This window comes from Petromyzon marinus, chromosome 67 (genome assembly GCF_048934315.1).
Source record: "Petromyzon marinus isolate PM22_M1 ecotype Great Lakes invasive population chromosome 67, UKy_Petmar_22M1.pri1.0, whole genome shotgun sequence".
Lineage (NCBI taxonomy): Eukaryota > Metazoa > Chordata > Hyperoartia > Petromyzontiformes > Petromyzontidae > Petromyzon > Petromyzon marinus.
The window spans coordinates 4291875-4311522 of record NC_133733.1 but is presented as its reverse complement, the minus strand read 5'-3'; the positions used below and the strand labels follow the sequence as shown (position 1 = coordinate 4311522).

The 19648-nt window shown below is 51.9% G+C and overlaps 1 protein-coding gene across 1 annotated transcript in view; it reads left to right on the top strand.

Annotated features, from left to right (window-relative positions):
* The window catches only part of LOC142906581 (dynein axonemal heavy chain 2-like), a 331951-nt gene that overhangs the window by 173173 nt on the left and 139130 nt on the right, over positions 1-19648 (top strand). The gene's annotated exons all lie outside the window — the stretch shown is intronic.

Genomic DNA, 19648 nt, shown 5'->3' with positions numbered 1-19648 from the left:
GGGAGAGATGGAGATAAGGAGAGACAGACGTAGAGATGGAGAGATGCAGATGGAGAGCGAGAGAGATCGAGATGGAGAGATAGAGGTAGAGATGGAGAAAGAGTGAGGGAGAGATGGAGAGAGATGGAGAGAGATGGAGAGAGATGGAGAGAGATGGAGAGAGAGCGATTGAGAGATGGAGAGAGATTGAGAGCGATGGAGAGAGATGGAGAGAGAGCGATTGAGAGATGGAGAGAGATTGAGAGCGATGGAGAGAGATGGAGAGAGAGAGCGATTGAGAGATGGAGAGAGATTGAGAGCGATGGAGAGAGATGGAGAGAGAGCGATTGAGAGATGGAGAGAGATTGAGAGCGATGGAGAGAGATGGAGAGAGAGAGCGATTGAGAGGGAGAGATGGAGAGAGATTGAGAGCGATGGAGATAGATGGAGAGAGAGAGCGATTGAGAGGGAGAGATAGAGAGAGATTGAGAGCAACGGAGAGAAATGGAGGGAGAGAGCGATTGAGAGAGAGAGATGGAGAGAGATTGAGAGCGATGGAGAGAGATGGAGAGAGAGAGCGATTGAGAGATGGAGAGAGATTGAGAGCGATGGAGAGAGATGGAGAGAGAGAGCGATTGAGAGGGAGAGATGGAGAGAGATTGAGAGCGATGGAGAGAGAAAGATTGAAAGGGATAGATGAAGATAAGGAGAGACAGATGTAGAGATGGAGAGATGCAGAGGGAGAGCGAGAGAGATCGAGATGGAGAGATAGAGATGGAGAGAGAGTGAGGGAGAGATGGAGAGAGATGGAGAGAGATGGAGAGAGATGGAGAGAGAGCGATTGAGAGATGGAGAGAGATTGAGAGCGATGGAGAGAGATGGAGAGAGAGAGAGAGAGCGATTGAGAGGGAGAGATGGAGAGAGATTGAGAGCGATGGAGAGAGATGGAGAGAGAGAGCGATTGAGAGGGAGAGATGGAGAGAAATTGAGAGCGATGGAGAGAGATGGAGAGAGAAATATTGAAAGGGAGAGATGGAGATAAGGAGAGACAGACGTAGAGATGGAGAGATGCAGATGGAGAGCGAGAGAGATCGAGATGGAGAGATAGAGGTAGAGATGGAGAGAGAGTGAGGGAGAGATGGAGAGAGATGGAGAGAGAGCGATTGAGAGATGGAGAGAGATGGAGAGAGATGGAGAGAGATGGAGAGAGAGCGATTGAGAGATGGAGAGAGAGCGATTGAGAGATGGAGAGAGATTGAGAGCGATGGAGAGAGATGGAGAGAGAGAGAGAGCGATTGAGAGGGAGAGATGGAGAGAGATTGAGAGCAATGGAGAGAGATGGAGGGAGAGAGCGATTGAGAGGGAGAGATGGAGAGAGATGGAGAGAGAGAGAGATGGAGAGAGATGGAGAGAGAGGGAGAGATGGAGAGAGAGAGAGGGAGAGATGGAGAGAGATGGAGAGAGACTGACCAATCTTACTAATTGGCTGCGCAGGGTGGGGGTGGCACGTTTAATGACACATTAAATTTTTTACGCGACCTAACTCATATAATAAAAATACACTTTATTATAGAGAGAGAGAGAGAAGGAGATGAGGGGAGAGATCAGGAGAGAGAGTGAAAGGGAGAGACAGGAGAGAGGGAGCGAGATCGAGGAGATATAGAGGAGATAATGAGATGAAGATAGAGGAAGAGATGGAGAATGAGAGAGATGGAGAGAAAGGGAGGAAGAGATGGAGAATGAGAGAGATGGGAGTGAGATGGAGATAGAGGGACAGATGGAGAGCGATGGACATAGACTTTTGACTTTGAAACAACTTTTATTGCTGGCAGCAGCAACAGCACTGGAGGCGATTCCCATATGAAACACACAAAGTCACCAGCAACACAAATAAACAAACGCTATAAATCCACGCGCTGTGGCGCTAAAGACGCCGCGCACAACACAAAAGAAAAGTCACGTGGTGGTGGTGGTGGTGGTGGCGGTGGTCATCGCGCACGCCACGGTGACGAGCGAGCGCTTCAGAAGGTGAACACGTGGGGTGGTGCCGTCCACGCTGGTACAGAGAGGGGCTTGTCCGGCCCTCCAGCGTTCGAAGAAGACGCGCTGCACATCACCGGCACGTGTGTGTGTGGCACGTGGCGTGCTCCAGCCGGAGACCGCGCCTTGAACAGGCCCCTGAACGCTGGAAGCAGCACAGAGCAGCCGTCAGTGTCACCTTGCAGCATCTTTTTGCCTCGTTCTGTAACACCGCCAACTTCGCCTGAGCACGGGCGAAGTTGGCGAGGTCATGGCGCTTGTTGGCCAGGTAAGGCACCCCCCCCCCCCCCATATACGAAGCTGCTGTTGCAGAAGGGCACCCCCAGTTTCCTGAAGATCCTCCCTGGCACCGCAGCAGGAGATGCACCAAGTCTGTGACCCCCTGGCGAGATTCGGCTGAGCCACACGGCCGATGGCAACGTGCAGTGCGCCAACCTCCACGGGAGGTCACCGCAGCGCTTTGGCCGCGGGAGAGACTTGTCCATCTGTTTCCAACCGCAATGAGGGGGGGAGAGACACGGTCTCTCCATTTTGTGTCGTCCGGTAAGTCGGCCCCAGGTCCCGGGAATGCAGCGCCTCGACGCAGCCACGTGCAGAGAGCGAGCTGTGTTTCGGGGGGGGGAAAAACTCTTCAGGGGCGACGTTCCCGCAAGCCTCGGGAGCTTCGGCAGCTTGCCGGAGTCGCTGTGGCCGGCGGGGGGTGGGGGGGGTGTGGCCGCGCGCAGGAGAAGCACAACTCCGGGGAAAGAGGAGGAGGAGGAGGGGGGGAGGGAGGGAGGGAGGACCGCCACCATCTCCCGGCGCCTCCAGCTTCAGGCGCAGCTCCTTAATGGCGCCGAGCGGAGTCCCCTAGCGGCGATCTCAGCTGCGGTCTTCCACTCGGGCTGGTGGGGGGGGCCTGCACGAGGCCGAAGACTGCCCGCGGCCCTGCCGATGCGAGGCGTTGAGCCCCAGGGCCCTCTCTCCTCCGATCGCCTGGAGGAGGCCGCTGTGGAACGTTGGGGGCTCGACCAGCCAGGAATCCGCGCGAGGTCGTGGGGGCGCCCCGCGTTCCGCTCCGCTCCGCTCGAAGCTCCGCCGCGCGTCCAAGAGGCTCCGGCGATAACCTGGCGGCCTCGTGTACGCGACCAGGCTCAGGTCCGTCTGGAAGAGCCCCTTATTACCCCAGACACTTCCCTCCCGCCCATCCCTACATTCCTCAGCAGGGCGAGGGCCGGCGACCTCCAGGGTAGCTCCTCCTCCCGGTCGTACAGCAGCCGCCTGATTGCCACGAGCCTGAAACTCGCGACCCTGGCGACGACGTCCACCGGGACCCCCGGCCGCCCTAGCCCACCGGCAGGCGGAGAACGCCCGGCCTGAGCCGGTGCTTCCCGTGCCAGACGAAGCTCACGCGCGAGAGCGAGCGAGCGGTTGACTCTGGTGAGCAGCCAAGCGGGAGGCTGGAGGGCCTTGGTCTCGTGCCACAGCACGGACGCTGCATGGGTGTTAGCGGCGGGCACCCGGCCCCCCGAATGACATCTGCGGAGCGAGGCGTTGCGCCCATGTCAGCAATTTGGCCTCGATTGTGTCGGCCAGATCGGTGCAGTTGTTCAGAGCGACGTGTGGATGGAGGGAGAGAGAGAGAGAGCGAGCGAGAGAGAGACGTTAGAGAGAGGGACAGATGGAGAGAGATGGACATAGAGAGAGCAGAGAGATTGAGAGAGACAAGAGAGTGAGATAGAGGGGCGAGATGGAGATGGAGTGTGAGAGAGATGAAGAGAGAGAGAGAGAGAGATTAAGAAGACGTTTGACTTTTTAAACAACTTGTATTGCCGCCAGCAGCAAAAGCACTGGAGGCGATTTCGATACGGAACACACAAAGTCACCAGCAACACAAATGCAAATAAACGTTACAAATCCACGCGCTGTGGCGCTAAAAAAGCGGCGCGCACAACGTGAAAGAAAAGTCACGTGGTCGTGGTGGAGAGAGAGAGAGAGCGAGAGATGGAGTGAGAGAGAGAGAGATGAATAATATCCACAGCCCACATCAGCCCCGGCCGATGACGGTGGACTTCTCACGCGTCGAGATTACTGCCGCGATGAACTCAACTCCACTCACTTGACAGATTCGGTTCGCCGTGTCAAGAGAAGGGAGGGGGACATAACACAACACAGCGCACGCGCGCGCGCGCGCACCTCGCGACTGCAACAACAACAACAAACAATATCAACAACGACAAGACGAGTAATTAAAATTCATCATCCTAACAATTAATGGAAAATGTAAACGAGACGCGTTGGCGCTCGTTTGTAGCGTGGCGCTCCCATTATTTTGTGTGCGCGTGGGGTTTTTATTTTTCCGCTCGCTCGCTCGCTCTCTCTCTCTCTATTCTTGTGAAGGCGCAAAGCAATTAGCAGTCCCTTTCGTTTTGAATTAAGTGCCGCGAATTGGCGGCTGGAATTCCACCACCCCGCCGCGTCCGCCCCGCCAACACCGCCCTGAACATTAACCCACAGCCACAGCCAGAGCCAGCCCACCTTTACTGACCCATCTTCATCCACCCACCTTCACCCACCCATCTTCACCCACTCACCCACCCACCTTCACCCACCCATCTTCACCCACTCACCCACCCACCTTCACTCACCCATCTTCAGCCACCCACCTTCACCCACCCATCTTCACCCACTCACCCACCCACCTTCACTCACCCATCTTCACCCACCCATCTTCACCCACCCACCTTCACTCGCCCACCTTCACTCACCCATCTTCACTCACCCATCTTCACCCACCCACCTTCACTCACCCATCTTCACTCACCCATCTTCACCCACCCACCATCACTCACCCATCTTCACTCACCCATCTTCACCCACTCACCCACCTTCACCCACCCATCTTCACTCACCCATCTTCACCCACTCACCCACCCACCTTCACTCACCCATCTTCACCCACCCATCTTCACCCACTCACCCACCCACCTTCACTCACCCATCTTCACCCACCCATCTTCATCCACTCACCTTCACTCACCCATCTTCATCCACCCATCTTCACCCACTCACCCACCCACCTTCACTCACCCATCTTCACCCACCCATCTTCACCCACCCACCTTCACTCACCCATCTTCACCCACCCATCTTCACCCACTCACCCACCCACCTTCACTCACCCATCTTCACCCACCCATCTTCATCCACTCACCTTCACTCACCCATCTTCATCCACTCAACTTCACCCACCCATCTTGACCCATCCATCTTCACCCACCCACCTTCACCCACCCATCTTGACCCATCCATCTTCACCCACCCATCTTCACACACTCACCCACCCACCTTCATTCACCCACCTTCACTCACCCCACCCACCCCACCCACCTTCACCCACCCACCTTCACCAACATTCACCCACCCCACCTTCACCCACCCACCTTCACCCACCCATCTTCACCCACTCACCCACCCCACCCACCCCACCCACCTTCACCATCCTTCACCCACCCCACCCACCCCACCCCACCCACCTTCATCCCTCGTGTGCCACAGTTGCCCTCCCTCCCTCTCTCCCTCCCTCCCTCCCCTCCCTCCCTCCCTCCCCTCCCTTCCCCTCCCTCCCTTCCCTTCCCTCCCTCCCCAACCATTGCCAAACCGCATGCCCTCCCCTCGCATCTGCCCGCTTATCCGGAGCTCTGTAGGAGGGGATGATCGTCAGTGAAAGGGCTTCGATGCGATCTCGCAGAGAGAGAGAGAGACGGATATTGTTGGTGGTGTGTGTGAGAGTGTGTGTGGGTGGAGGTGTGAGTGTGTGTATGTGTGTGTGAGAGTGTGTGTGGGTGGAGGTGTGAGTGTGTGTATGTGTGTGTGAGAGTGTGTGTGGGTGGGGGTGTGTGTGTATTTGTGTGGGTGTGTGAGAGTGTGTGTGGGCTGGGGTGTGTGTGGGTTAGAGTGTGTGTGGGTGGGGGTGTGTATGTATTTGTGTGGGTGTGTGAGAGTGTGTGTGGGCTGGGGTGTGTGTGGGTTAGAGTGTGTGTGGAGGTGTGTGAGTGTGAGAGAGGGTGTGTGTGGGTGGGGGTGTGAGTGTGTGAGTGTGTATGTGGGTTGCTGTGTGTGTGGGTGTGTGAGTGTGTGTGTGTGGGGGTGTGAGTGTGTGTGTGTGTTTGGGTGGGGGTGTGTGTGAGTGTGTGTGTGGGGGTGTGAGTGTGTGTGTGTGTGGGGAGCGGTAGTGTAGTGGTTGGCGCTATGCTGCGCTACGAACTCGGCGACCCGAGTTCGATTCCCGCTTACGGCCGACACCAGGTGACGGATTATCTGAACTCCCAGGTCGACTCAGCCACAATTGAGTATCCGGTGTGGCGGTGTGTCGCAAACATCGCCACTGGAGAGACAAAGGCGTCCGGGCGTGGTCCTGGCCACCCACCTCCTCGTGTGCCGTGCCGGCCTTCATAGGTGCTCGCTAACAGCACTTGCCCCTACAGTCTGTTAAGGCTACACGGGGGACCTTTATCTTTGTGGGGGTGCGTCCCCAAGGATTCGATGCTGAGAATGAACATTTTGTGACAATAGCCCAGCAACAGTGCTAGAATTATTATGCAAAGCAGATCATCTTGCCTGCACTGTATTGGGGGGGGGGAGATGTTAACAACCTCGCCTGGTGTACAGGAGGTGGAGGGTTCGATCATGACCCTGACGACGCCTGCTGCTGTATATTTGGAGTCTGCGTCTCTCCCTCTCTCTTACCATGATCGCGTGGATTTTTCTCCGGGTTCTCCGCTTCCCCCAACCCACCTCTCCACGTTTAGAATCAATGGCACACCTTCAAACTGTTCGCCTATAAATGTTATAAATGTTAAATGTCCACGTGGTGGTGATGATGGTGGTGACGATGATAATGGTGGTGGTGGTGGTGGTGATGATGGTGGTGGTGATGATAATGATGGTGGTGGTGATGATAATAATGATGGTGGTGGTGATGATGATGATGATGGAGGTGACGATGATGATGGTGCTGGTGATGATGGTGATGGTAATGATGATGGTGATGATGGTGGTGACGATGATGATGATGGTAGTGGTGGTGGTGGTGATGATGATGGTGGTGGTGGTGGTGGTGATGATGATGGTGGTGGAGGTGATGATGGTGATGATGATGGTCGTGGTGGTGGTGGTGGTGATGGTGGCGGAGATGATAGCGATGGTGATGGTGGTGATGATGATTATGATGGTGGAGGTGATGATGATGATGATGGTGGTGATGATGATGATGATGGTGGTGGTGATGATGATGGTAGAGGTGACGATGACGATGATGGTGGTGATGATGGTGGTGGTGATGATGATGATGGTGATGATGATGGTGGTGGTGGTGGTAGTGATGATGATGATGATGGTAGAGGTGACGATGATGATGATGGTGGTGGTGATGATGGTGATGGTAATGATGATGATGGTGGTGATGATGGTGATGATGGTGATGATGGTGATGATGATGGTAGAGGTGACGATGATGATGGTGGTGATGATGATGATGGTAATGATGATGATGGTGGTGGTGATGATGATGGTGGTGCTGGGTGTTGAACAAAGTTACCCCTCCATAGGCAAGGGGAGCTTGTAAAGGTCACAGCGTGGCGCGTGCCGCTCCAATGTTTATCACAGTCAGACACGCGGGCTATGGCTCACGTGTGTGCGTGCGTGCGTGTGCGTGTGTGTGGCCTGCGTGCCTGTTTAAACACACACACACAGATGTGCCCAGTGTCTTATCTGTGTGTTTACTGGTGGGGGTGGGGGAGTGCAGGCGGTTTTGCTGGTCTCTGTTTATGTTTAGTTTATCCGCTGTTGTTTGCTCCGCAACTGCCCCGTGGCCGTCAACACTTCCCCCGTGTTTCAGAGGTTGTGGCAACTCCACGCGTCAACTGTCAAACTCACGAAACCGAGACTGAAGCTAGAGAGACGCGTTGGTTCTTTCGGTAAGGTCACGTGGGTACAGAATAAGTGAAATCATAGAATACGACGTTTCGATTGCAGCACAGGCAATCGTCATCAGGTAGAAATCAAAGCTAGTGTGTATATGTATGTGTGTGTGTGTCTCTCTCTCTGTGTCTGTCTGTGTGTCTCTATGGGTCTCCGCGGGTCTCTATGCGTGCGGGTATTTGGTGATGGCGATAAATCACCACGTGATGACCATAATGTAGCAGGGCCTCCTCACACCTGGTGAAATGGAAAGAAAAAAAACAATCTTTAAATAGAATGAGAATAAAATAATAAAATAACACAATAAAATTCTCACGACGTTTCGGCCACAGCACAAGTGGCCTCCTTCAGGTGAAAGGAACAGACCTGTCGGGACGACAGAGCTTCAATGGTGATGATGATGATGGTGATGATGAGCTTCAATGAAGCTCTGTCGTCCCGACAGGTCTGTTCCTTTTACCCGAAGAAGGCCACTTGTGTTGTGGCCGAAACGTCGTGAGAATTTTATTGTGTTATTTTATTTTATTAATTTATCATTTGATTCTCATTCTACGTGACTTTACCGAAAGAAACCAAAGAAGATGCATCCATGCAGTCACGAAAGCTTTAAATCGAAATCTTTAAATAGTTTATAGTTTTGAGTTCCTAGTTGTGCAGCGGTTAGCGCTGCGCTACGAACCCGGCGACCCGGGTTCGATCCCCGCTCACGGCCAGCAACACCGGTGACGATTATCTGAACCGGTCAAGGGGCCTCCCCTGGGTCGACTCAGCCTCAAATGTGTTACCTGGTGTAGCGGTGCGTAGTAGCAGTAGTAGTAAACATCGCCACTGGGGGAGATAAAGGCGGCCGGGCGTTGTTGCTGGCATCTGCCACAGCGCCGGGCTTCGTAGGTGCTACACGCTCACGGCACTTGCCCCGACGGTTTGTGGAGGCTACACGGGGGGGTGGGACCTTTGTCTCTGTGGGGGGGGGGGGGGGGGAGCTGTCTCTGCGGCACCCACGTGTTCAGCTGCGTTTATTGAGCTTCCGAGGAGCGTTCACTCCATCTGTTGAGCTGCTGTTAAGAAGAGGAGGTTTTAGAGGGAATAATTTAATTTTCACTGGCAGTAAAACTCTCTCGTTTTCCCGGAACCTACCCACAACCCCTCGCCCTCGCCTCCACATGACGTGACGGCTATTTAGCTGTGGCTGGGTGATGTTGACTATCTCGCCAGGTATGCAGGAGGTCGTGAAATTCGATCGCGACCTTGACGACACCTTTTGTATGTTTGTAGTTGGCGTGGTTCTCTCATCATCGACATCATCAGGGTGGCTGGGAGATGTTGACTATCTCGCCAGGTATGCAGGAGGTCGTGGGTTCGATGGCGACCCTGACGACACCTTTTGTATGTTTGTAGTTGGCGTGGTTCTCTCATCATCGACATCATCAGGGTGGCTAGGAGATGTTGACTACCTCGCCTGGTACGCAGGAGGTCGTGGGTTCGATCGCGACCCTGACGACGCCTGCTGCTGCTGCTGTATGTTTGGAGTCTGCTTCTCTCTCTCTCATCATTATCATCACGATGGCTAGGAGATGTTGACTACCTCGCTTGGTATGCATGAGCTCATGGGTTTGATCGCGACGCTGACGATGCCTGCTGCTGTATATTTGGAGTCTGCATGTCTCTCTCTCTCTCTCATCATCATCGTCAGGGTGGCTGGGAGATGTTGACTACCTCGCCTGGTACACAGGAGGTCGTGGGCTCGAACCCAATCCTGGGGTGCGATGATCGGGGGGTTGGGGTGGGGGTGGTCACGGGCGACCTTAGTTACAATTAGCGGCCATGATAGCCCCATCGTGAATCTTGAAAGTGCCCACAAACCCCCACCAGCCCCCACCCCCTGCAATACGTCACAATAGAATGGGGGGGGGGGGGCTGAGGGCGTTCAGCTCGTTGCGGGGGGCATTGTCAAGCGGCGTTTTAAAAACAAAAATAGAAAAGGAGGAGAAACATTAACGACAAAAACACGCACGCACACACACACACCACACACACACACATGCACACACGCACACACACGCGCACACACGCACACACACGCGCACACACACACGCACGCACACAAAGATCCCCCATATAGCCTTAACAGACTGTAGGGGCAAGTGCTGTTAGCGAGCACCTATGAAGGCCGGAACGGTACACGAGGGGGTGGGTGGCCAGCACCACGCCCGACCGCCTTTGTCTCCCTAGTGGCGATGATTACACACCGCACCAGGTACTCATTTGAGGCTGATTCGACCTAGGGGAGGCCCCGGGACCGGTTCAGATAATCGTCACCGGTGTTGGCCGTGAGCGGGAATCGAACCCGGGTGGCCAGGTTCATAGCGCAGCGTAGCGCTAACCGCTACACTATCGCGCACACACCCGCACGCACACACACGCGCACAGACACACACACGCGCACACACAAGCACACACACGCACACACACGCACGCACACACACACACGCACACACACGCACACACCACACACACGCGCACAGACACAGGTCACAACGTTCTCCTGGTTCGCAGACACCATCAGCCAGCGCTCTTTTCGCGCCCGCCACAGCGAAGGGCATTCCGGTGAAAATTGCCGCTGCCGCGCGTTCATCGCCGCGGCGGAGACATTCCTGGGTTTTGATTTCGATTTCGGACTTTTTTTCCGATTAACCACCACCGCCACCACCACCACCAATCTTGTATCACGTGGCACAAGACGAGAGATGTATGAGTGTGTGAGTGTGTGCGTGGAGCGGTGTTGCAGCGGTCAGCGCTACGAACCCGGCGACCCGGGTTCGATTCCCGCTCACGGCCAGCGACGCCCGGCGACGATTATCCGAACCGGTACCTGGGCCTCCCCTAGGTCGACTCAGCCTCAAATGAGTACCTGGTGCTGTGTGTAAAAGCATCGCCACTGGAGGAGACTAAGGCGGTCGGGCGTGGTGCTGGTCACCCACCCCCTCGTGTGCCGTTCCGGCTTTCAGAGGTGCTCGCTAACAGCACTTGCCCCTACGGTCTGTTAAGGCTACACGGGGGTTCTTTGTCTTTTGTGTGCGTGTTGAACTTCTTTCGCTATCGCCGCAAGGAGCCGGCCGGAGGCAATCGGAGGTGCGGGGAGGGGGAGGGGTCGACAAACTAAAACGTAACAACGACAAGAAGCAGTTTCTTAAGACATTGGTTGAGAGTTGAGTGGCGTTTGTGTGATCTCCCCCTGTTCTACAGAGTGTGAGTGGAGTTTGTATGATCTCCCCCTGTTCTACAGAGTGAGTGAGTGGAGTTTGTATGATCTCCCCCTGTTCTACAGAGTGTGAGTGAGTGGAGTTTGTATGATCTCCCCCTGTTCTACAGAGTGAGTGAGGGGAGTTTGTATGATCTCCCCCTGTTCTACAGAGTGTCAGTGAGTGGAGTTTGTATGATCTCCCCCTGTTCTACAGAGTGAGTGAGTGGAGTTTGTGTGATCTCCCCCTGTTCTACAGAGTGCGAGTGAGTGGAGTTTGTGTGATCTCCCCCTGTTCCACAGAGTGAGTGAGTGGAGTTTGTATGATCTCCCCGTGTTCTACAGAGTGAGTGAGTGGAGTTTGTATGATCTCCCCCTGTTCTACAGAGTGTGAGTGAGTGGAGTTTGTATGATCTCCCCCTTCTTCTACAGAGTGAGTGAGTGGAGTTTGTATGATCTCCCCGTGTTCCACAGAGTGAGTGGAGTTTGTTAGATCTCCCCCTGTTCTACAGTGAGTGAGTGGAGTGTGTGGGATCTCCCCCTGTTCTACAGAGTGAGTGAGTGGAGTTTGTATGATCTCCCCGTGTTCTACAGAGTGAGTGAGTGGAGTTTGTATGATCTCCCCCTGTTCCACAGAGTGAGTGAGTGGAGTTTCTATGATCTCCCCCTGTTTTACAGAGTGAGTGAGTGGAGTTTGTGTGATCTCCCCCTGTTCTACAGAGTGAGTGAGTGGAGTTTGTGTGATCTCCCCCTGTTCCACAGAGTGAGTGAGTGGAGTTTGTGTGATCTCCCCCTGTTCCACAGAGTGAGTGAGTGGAGTTTGTGTGATCTCCCCCTGTTCCACAGAGTGAGTGAGTGGAGTTTGTATGATCTCCCCGTGTTCTACAGAGTGAGTGAGTGGAGTTTGTATGATCTCCCCCTGTTCTACAGAGTGAGTGAGTGAGTGGAGTTTGTATGATCTCCCCCTGTTCCACAGAGTGAGTGAGTGGAGTTTGTATGATCTCCCCCTGTTCCACAGAGTGAGTGGAGTTTGTATGATCTCCCCCTGTTCTCCAGAGTGTGAGTGAGTGGAGTTTGTATGATCTCCCCCTGTTCTGCAGAGTGAGTGGAGTTTGTATGATCTCCCCCTGTTCTACAGAGTGAGTGGAGTTTGTATGATCTCGCCCTGTTCCACAGAGTGAGTGGAGTTTGTATGATCTCCCCCTGTTCTACAGAGTGTGAGTGAGTGGAGTTTGTATGATCTCCCCCTGTTCTACAGAGTGTGAGTGAGTGGAGTTTGTATGATCTCCCCCTGTTCTACAGAGTGTGAGTGAGTGGAGTTTGTATGATCTCCCCCTGTTCTACAGAGTGTGAGTGAGTGGAGTTTGTATGATCTCCCCCTGTTCCACAGAGTGAGTGAGTGGAGTTTGTATGATCTCCCCCTGTTCTACAGAGTTAGTGAGTGGAGTTTGTATGATCTACCCGTGTTCCACAGAGTGAGTGGAGTTTGTATGATCTCCCCCTGTTCTACAGACTGTGAGTGAGTGGAGTTTGTATGATCTCCCCCTGTTCTACAGTGAGAGAGTGGAGTTTTTGTTATCTCCTCCTGTTCCACAGAGTGAGTGGAGTTTGTGTGATCTCCCCGTGTTCTACAGAGTGAGTGAGGGGAGTTTGTATGATCTCCCCCTGTTCTACAGAGTGAGTGAGTGGAGTTTGTATGATCTCCCCCTGTTTTACAGAGTGTCAGTGGAGTTTGTATGATCTCCCCCTGTTCCACAGAGTGAGTGGAGTTTGTATGATCTCCCCCTGTTCCACAGACTGAGTGGAGTTTGTATGATCTCTCTCTGTTCTACAGAGTGAGTGAGTGGAATTTGTATGATCTCCCCCTGTTCCACAGAGTGAGTGGAGTTTGTATGATCTCCCCCTGTTCCACAGAGTGAGTGGAGTTTGTATGATCTCCCTCTGTTCTACAGAGTGAGTGAGTGGAGTTTGTATGATCTCCCCCTGTTCTACAGAGTGAGTGAGTGAGTGGAGTTTGTATGATCTCCCCCTGTTCCACAGAGTGAGTGGAGTTTGTATGATCTCCCTCTGTTCTACAGAGTGAGGGAGTGGAGTTTGTATGATCTCCCCCTGTTCTACAGAGTGAGTGAGTGAGTGCAGTTTGTATGATCTCCCCCTGTTATACAGAGTGAGTGAGTGAGTGGAGTTTGTATGATCTCCCCCTGTTCCACAGAGTGAGTGGAGTTTGTATGATCTCCCCCTGTTCCACAGAGTGAGTGGAGTTTGTATGATCTCCCTCTGTTCTACAGAGTGAGTGAGTGGAGTTTGTATGATCTCCCCCTGTTCTACAGAGTGAGTGAGTGAGTGGAGTTGTATGATCTTCCCCTGTTCCACAGAGTGAGTGGAGTTTGTATGATCTCCCCCTGTTCTACAGAATGAGTGAGTGAGTGAGTGGAGTTTGTATGATCTCCCCCTGTTCTACAGAGTGAGTGAGTGGAGTTTGTGTGATCTCCTCCTGTTCCACAGAGTGAGCGAGTGGAGTTTGTGTGATCTCCCCCTGTTCCACAGAGTGAGTGAGTGGAGTTTGTGTGATCTCCCCCTGTTCCACAGAGTGAGTGAGTGGAGTTTGTGTGATCTCCCCCTGTTCCACAGAGTGAGTGAGTGGAGTTTGTATGATCTCCCCGTGTTCTACAGAGTGAGTGAGTGGAGTTTGTATGATCTCCCCCTGTTCTACAGAGTGAGTGAGTGAGTGGAGTTTGTATGATCTCCCCCTGTTCCACAGAGTGAGTGAGTGGAGTTTGTATGATCTCCCCCTGTTCCACAGAGTGAGTGGAGTTTGTATGATCTCCCCCTGTTCTACAGAGTGTGAGTGAGTGGAGTTTGTATGATATCCCCCTGTTCTGCAGAGTGAGTGGAGTTTGTATGATCTCCCCCTGTTCTACAGAGTGAGTGGAGTTTGTATGATCTCGCCCTGTTCCACAGAGTGAGTGGAGTTTGTATGATCTCCCCCTGTTCTACAGAGTGTGAGTGAGTGGAGTTTGTATGATCTCCCCCTGTTCTACAGAGTGTGAGTGAGTGGAGTTTGTATGATCTCCCCCTGTTCTACAGAGTGTGAGTGAGTGGAGTTTGTATGATCTCCCCCTGTTCTACAGAGTGTGAGTGAGTGGAGTTTGTATGATCTCCCCCTGTTCCACAGAGTGAGTGAGTGGAGTTTGTATCATCTCCCCCTGTTCTACAGAGTTAGTGAGTGGAGTTTGTATGATCTCCCCGTGTTCCACAGAGTGAGTGGAGTTTGTATGATCTCCCCCTGTTCTACAGAGTGTGAGTGAGTGGAGTTTGTATGATCTCCCCCTGTTCTACAGAGTGAGTGAGTGAGTGGAGTTTGTATGATCTCCCCCTGTTCCACAGAGTGAGTGAGTGGAGTTTGTATCATCTCCCCCTGTTCTACAGAGTTAGTGAGTGGAGTTTGTATGATCTCCCCGTGTTCCACAGAGTGAGTGGAGTTTGTATGATCTCCCCCTGTTCTACAGAGTGTGAGTGAGTGGAGTTTGTATGATCTCCCCCTGTTCTACAGAGTGAGTGAGTGAGTGGAGTTTGTATGATCTCCCCCTGTTCCACAGAGTGAGTGGAGTTTGTATGATCTCCCTCTGTTCTACAGAGTGAGGGAGTGGAGTTTGTATGATCTCCCCCTGTTCTACAGAGTGAGTGAGTGAGTGCAGTTTGTATGATCTCCCCCTGTTATACAGAGTGAGTGAGTGAGTGGAGTTTGTATGATCTCCCCCTGTTCCACAGAGTGAGTGGAGTTTGTATGATCTCCCCCTGTTCCACAGAGTGAGTGGAGTTTGTATGATCTCCCTCTGTTCTACAGAGTGAGTGAGTGGAGTTTGTATGATCTCCCCCTGTTCTACAGAGTGAGTGAGTGAGTGGAGTTGTATGATCTTCCCCTGTTCCACAGAGTGAGTGGAGTTTGTATGATCTCCCCCTGTTCTACAGAATGAGTGAGTGAGTGAGTGGAGTTTGTATGATCTCCCCCTGTTCTACAGAGTGAGTGAGTGGAGTTTGTGTGATCTCCCCCTGTTCCACAGAGTGAGCGAGTGGAGTTTGTGTGATCTCCCCCTGTTCCACAGAGTGAGTGGAGTTTGTATGATCTCCCCGTGTTCTACAGAGTGAGTGGAGTTTGTATGATCTCCCCTGTTCTACAGAGTGCGAGTGAGTGGAGTTTGTGATATCTGCTTCCACTGGGCCGTTCAGTACGGACCAGGAGGTCACAAGAATATCTTTCCGAGCAACGGGATTCTTCATCTCGCTGAGCAAAAAAATTGGGGAACGTTTTAATAATAAAAATATATATACTTATACGTAAATCATTAAAAAAAAGATAAAGTGGTTAAATAAAATGCCCTAATCACGGTCCATCAGATACCGGGCGTCTTCCGTCAAGCGTTAAGGGCATTGCATTAAATCTACGCCCGCAGACTGCGGAGATATTTTTCAGTTCGAATGATGAATTTCAAAGATATATATATTTAAGACGTAGGCATTCGCGACCAGCCTCATCCATAATGCAGGGTTTCTTATTTATTATTATATACGCTTTTTATTATCACGCTCAGTCTGTTGTATCCTCATCATGTAACTCAATTTTAATCCACTTTTCAATGTGGTATCGACTGCAAAATTTGTATACTCATGTCATACTGATGACAATACTATATTGTATCTTTAAAAATAAAAATATATATTTTTAACATTATTTTTTTATTTCCATTTAAAGCTTTCGTGACTGCAGGGATTCATATTCTTGGTTCTTTCGGTAAAGTCACGTACTTTATAGGTGCTAAGTCATCGGTGCTACTAGTTTATAGGTGCTAAGTCATCGGTGCTACTACTTTATAGGTGCTACTACGTCATCGGTGCTACTACTTTATAGGTGCTACGTCATCAGTGTTACTATTTTATAGGTGCTAAGTCATTGGTGCTACTACTTTATAGGTGCTACTTCATAGGTGCTACTACTTTATAGGTGCTACTACGTCATCGGTGCTACTACGTCATCGGTGCTACTACTTTATAGGTGCTAAGTCATCGGTGCTACTACTTTATAGGTGCTACTTCATAGGTGCTACTACTTTATAGGTGCTACTACGTCATCGGTGCTACTACTTTATTGGTGCTACTGCTTGCCATAACAGCCCGGGTACGACTCAGCCTCAAATGAGTTTGCTGGTGGTAGCGGTGTGTAGTGGTAGTTACCATCGACACTGGGGAGACAAAGGCGGCCGGGCGTGGTGGTGCTGGCTACCCCCCCCCCCCCTCTCCCGTGTGCCACCGGGCTTCATAGGCGTAGCTACTACATCCTATGATAGAATGGGCATTATACATTTTAATTATTATTAGTAATTATAAAGTATGATTAATAATTGATTGATTATTTATAATTATTATAAATCATGACTATTTATAAGAAATTTGTATTTATTATTTTAATTAGTATTACCAATCATTATTTCTTATAATTATTATTTATTCCTAATTATTAGTAATCATTAATAAATGTTTATTACTCATCATAATATATTATTAATCTTCTTTGGTTATTTCGGTAAAGTCACGTAGAATGAGAATAAAATAATAAATTGATAAAATAAAATAACACAATAATATTCTCACGACGTTTCGGCCACAACACAAGCGGCCTTCATCAGGTGAAGGGACGAGACTGTCTGGTAGGACAGCGCTGCACCTGATGAAGGCCGCTTGTGTTGTGGCCGAAACGTCGTGAGAATATTATTGTGTTATTTTATTTTATCAATTTATTATTTTATTCTCATTCTACGTGACTTTACCGAAATAACCAAAGAAGATGAATCCTTGCAGTCACGAAAGCTTTAAATCGAAATATTATTAATCATTATTATTTATTACAAGTATTTATTATTAAGAAAAATGTTTTGTTATTGTTAATCATTATTTATTATTGTACATTATTATTTCGATTTAAAGCTTTCGTAACTGCAAGGATTCATCTTCTTTGATTCTTTCGGTAAAGTCACCACCACGTAGAATGAGAATAAAATAATAAATTGATAAAATAAATTATTGTGTTATTTTATTATTGTGTTATTTTATTTGATCAATTTATTATTTTATTCTCATTCTACGTGACTTTACCGAAAGAACCAAAGAAGATACATTATTATTGTCAATCTATTATTATTAAGTATTACTATCGCTCGCAACTATAAGGGCACTTGCCCCGACAGCCCTCTTGCAGGCTACTTGTTTGTCACTGCTGCAGACAGACAGATCGATGTTAACGCAGACATTCACATATACACACACGCACATATATATAATATATATTGATACGTTTAAACATTGACGGTCTTGCATGCTAATCTGTGCCGCACCTTTCGCCTCTGGTCACGCGAGTTATTTTCCTCTCCTTTGCGTTCCCTTTCACTCAGCCCGCTGCATCCTGACGCTGGTGGTGTGAGGGGGTGGGGGTGGTGGTGTGGGGGGGTGGTGGTAGTGGTGTGGTGGTGGTAGTGGTGTGGTGGTGGTGGTGGTGGTGGTGTGGGTGGTGGTAGTGGTGTGGTGGTGGTAGTGGTGTGGTTGTGGTGGTAGTTGAGTTGTGGTGTGGGGTGTGGTGGTGGTGTGGGGTGTGGTGGTGGTGGTGTGGGTGGTGGTGTGGGTGGTCGTGTGGGGGGGGTGGTGGTGGTAGTGGTGTGGTGGTGGTGTGGGGGGTGGTGGTGGTGTGGTGGTGGTGTGGGAGGTGGTGGTGTGGGGGTGGTGGTATGGTGGTAGTGGTGGTGTGGGTGGTGGTGGTGTGGGTGGTGGTGTGTGGGGTGGTAGTGTTGTGGTGGTGGTGTGGTGGTGGTGTGGGGGGTGGTGGTGGTGTGGTGGTGGTGTGGGAGGTGGTGGTGTGGGGGTGGTGGTATGGTGGTAGTGGTGGTGTGGGTGGTGGTGGTGTGGGCGGTGGTGTGTGGGGTGGTAGTGTTGTGGTGGTGGTGCAGGGGGTGGTGGTGGTGTGGGGGGGGGGGGGGGTGGTGAGGTGGTGGTGTGGTGGTGGTAGTGGTGTGGTGGTGGTGGTAGTAGTTGAGTTGTGGTGTGGGGGGTGGTGGTGGTGTGGTGGTGGTGTGGGGTGTGGTGGTGGTGGTGTGGGTGGTGGTGTGGTGGTGGTATGGGTGGTGGTGGTGTGGTGGTGGTGTGGGAGGTGGTGGTGTGGGGGGTGGTGGTATGGTGGTAGTGGTGGTGTGGGGGGTGGTGGTGGTGTGGGAGGTGTTGTGGTGGTGGTGTGGTGGTGGTAGTGGTGTGGGGGGTGGTGGTGTGGTGGTGGTGTGGGGGGTGGTGGTGGTGTGGGAGGTGTTGTGGTGGTGGTGGTGGTGGTGCAGGGGGTGGTGGTGGTGTGGTGGTGGTGGTGGTGTGGGGGGGGGGGTGGTGAGGTGGTGGTGTGGTGGTGGTAGTGGAGTGGTGGGGTGGGGGGTGGTGGTGGTATGGGGGGTGGTGGTGTGATGGTGGTGTGGGTGGTGGTAGTGGAGTGGTGGGGTGGGGGGTGGTGTGGGAGGTGGTGTTAGTGGTGTGGTGGTGTGGGGGGTGGTGGTGGTGTGAGAGGTGTGGTGTGTGGGGTGGTGGTGGTGGTGAGAGGTGGTGGTGGGGTGGTGGTGTGGTGGTGGATGGTGGTGGTGGTGGCGGGGGGGTGGTGGTGGTATGGGGGGTGGTGGTGTGGTGGTGGTAGTGGAGTGGTGGTGTTGGGGGGTGGTGGTGAAGGAATCTCGCTTCTGGCAACGAGCTGTCTGGCACCCCCCCCCACACAGTGTCCCTAAGTCCAAAAACAAGTCGGCATTTTTAGACAAAAATTACCCAGCCAGAGCGCGTGTGTGTGTGCGCCTGTGCGTATGTGCATGTGTGTGTGCATGTGTGTGTGTGCATGTGTGTATGCATTTGTGTGTGTGTGCATGTGTGTGTGTGTGCATTTGTGTGTGTGCATTTGTGTGTGTTTGTGTGCATGCGTGTGTGCATGTGTGTGTTTGTGCATGTGTTTGTGTGCGTGTGTGCATGTGTGCATGTGCGTGTGTACATGTGTGTGTGTGCGCGTGTGTGCATGTGTGTATGCGCATGTGCGTGTGTGTGCATGTGTGTGTGCGTGTGTATGTGTGTGTGTGTGCATATGTGTGTGTGCAGTTGTGTGTGCATGTGTGTGTGCGTGCGTGTTTGTGCGTACGTGTGCATTTGTGTGTTCTCGCTTATAGCACTTGCCTCTAAAGTCGGTTAAGCCTATACGGGTGATCTTTGTCTTTGTGCGTGCATTTGTGCGTGTGCATGTGTGCGCGTGTGTGTGCATGTGTGTATGGATGTGCGTGTGTGTGTGCTCACTAACAGCACTTGCCCCTGGAGTATGTTAAGGCTATAGGGGGATCTTTGTCTTTGTGTGTGTATGTGTGTGCA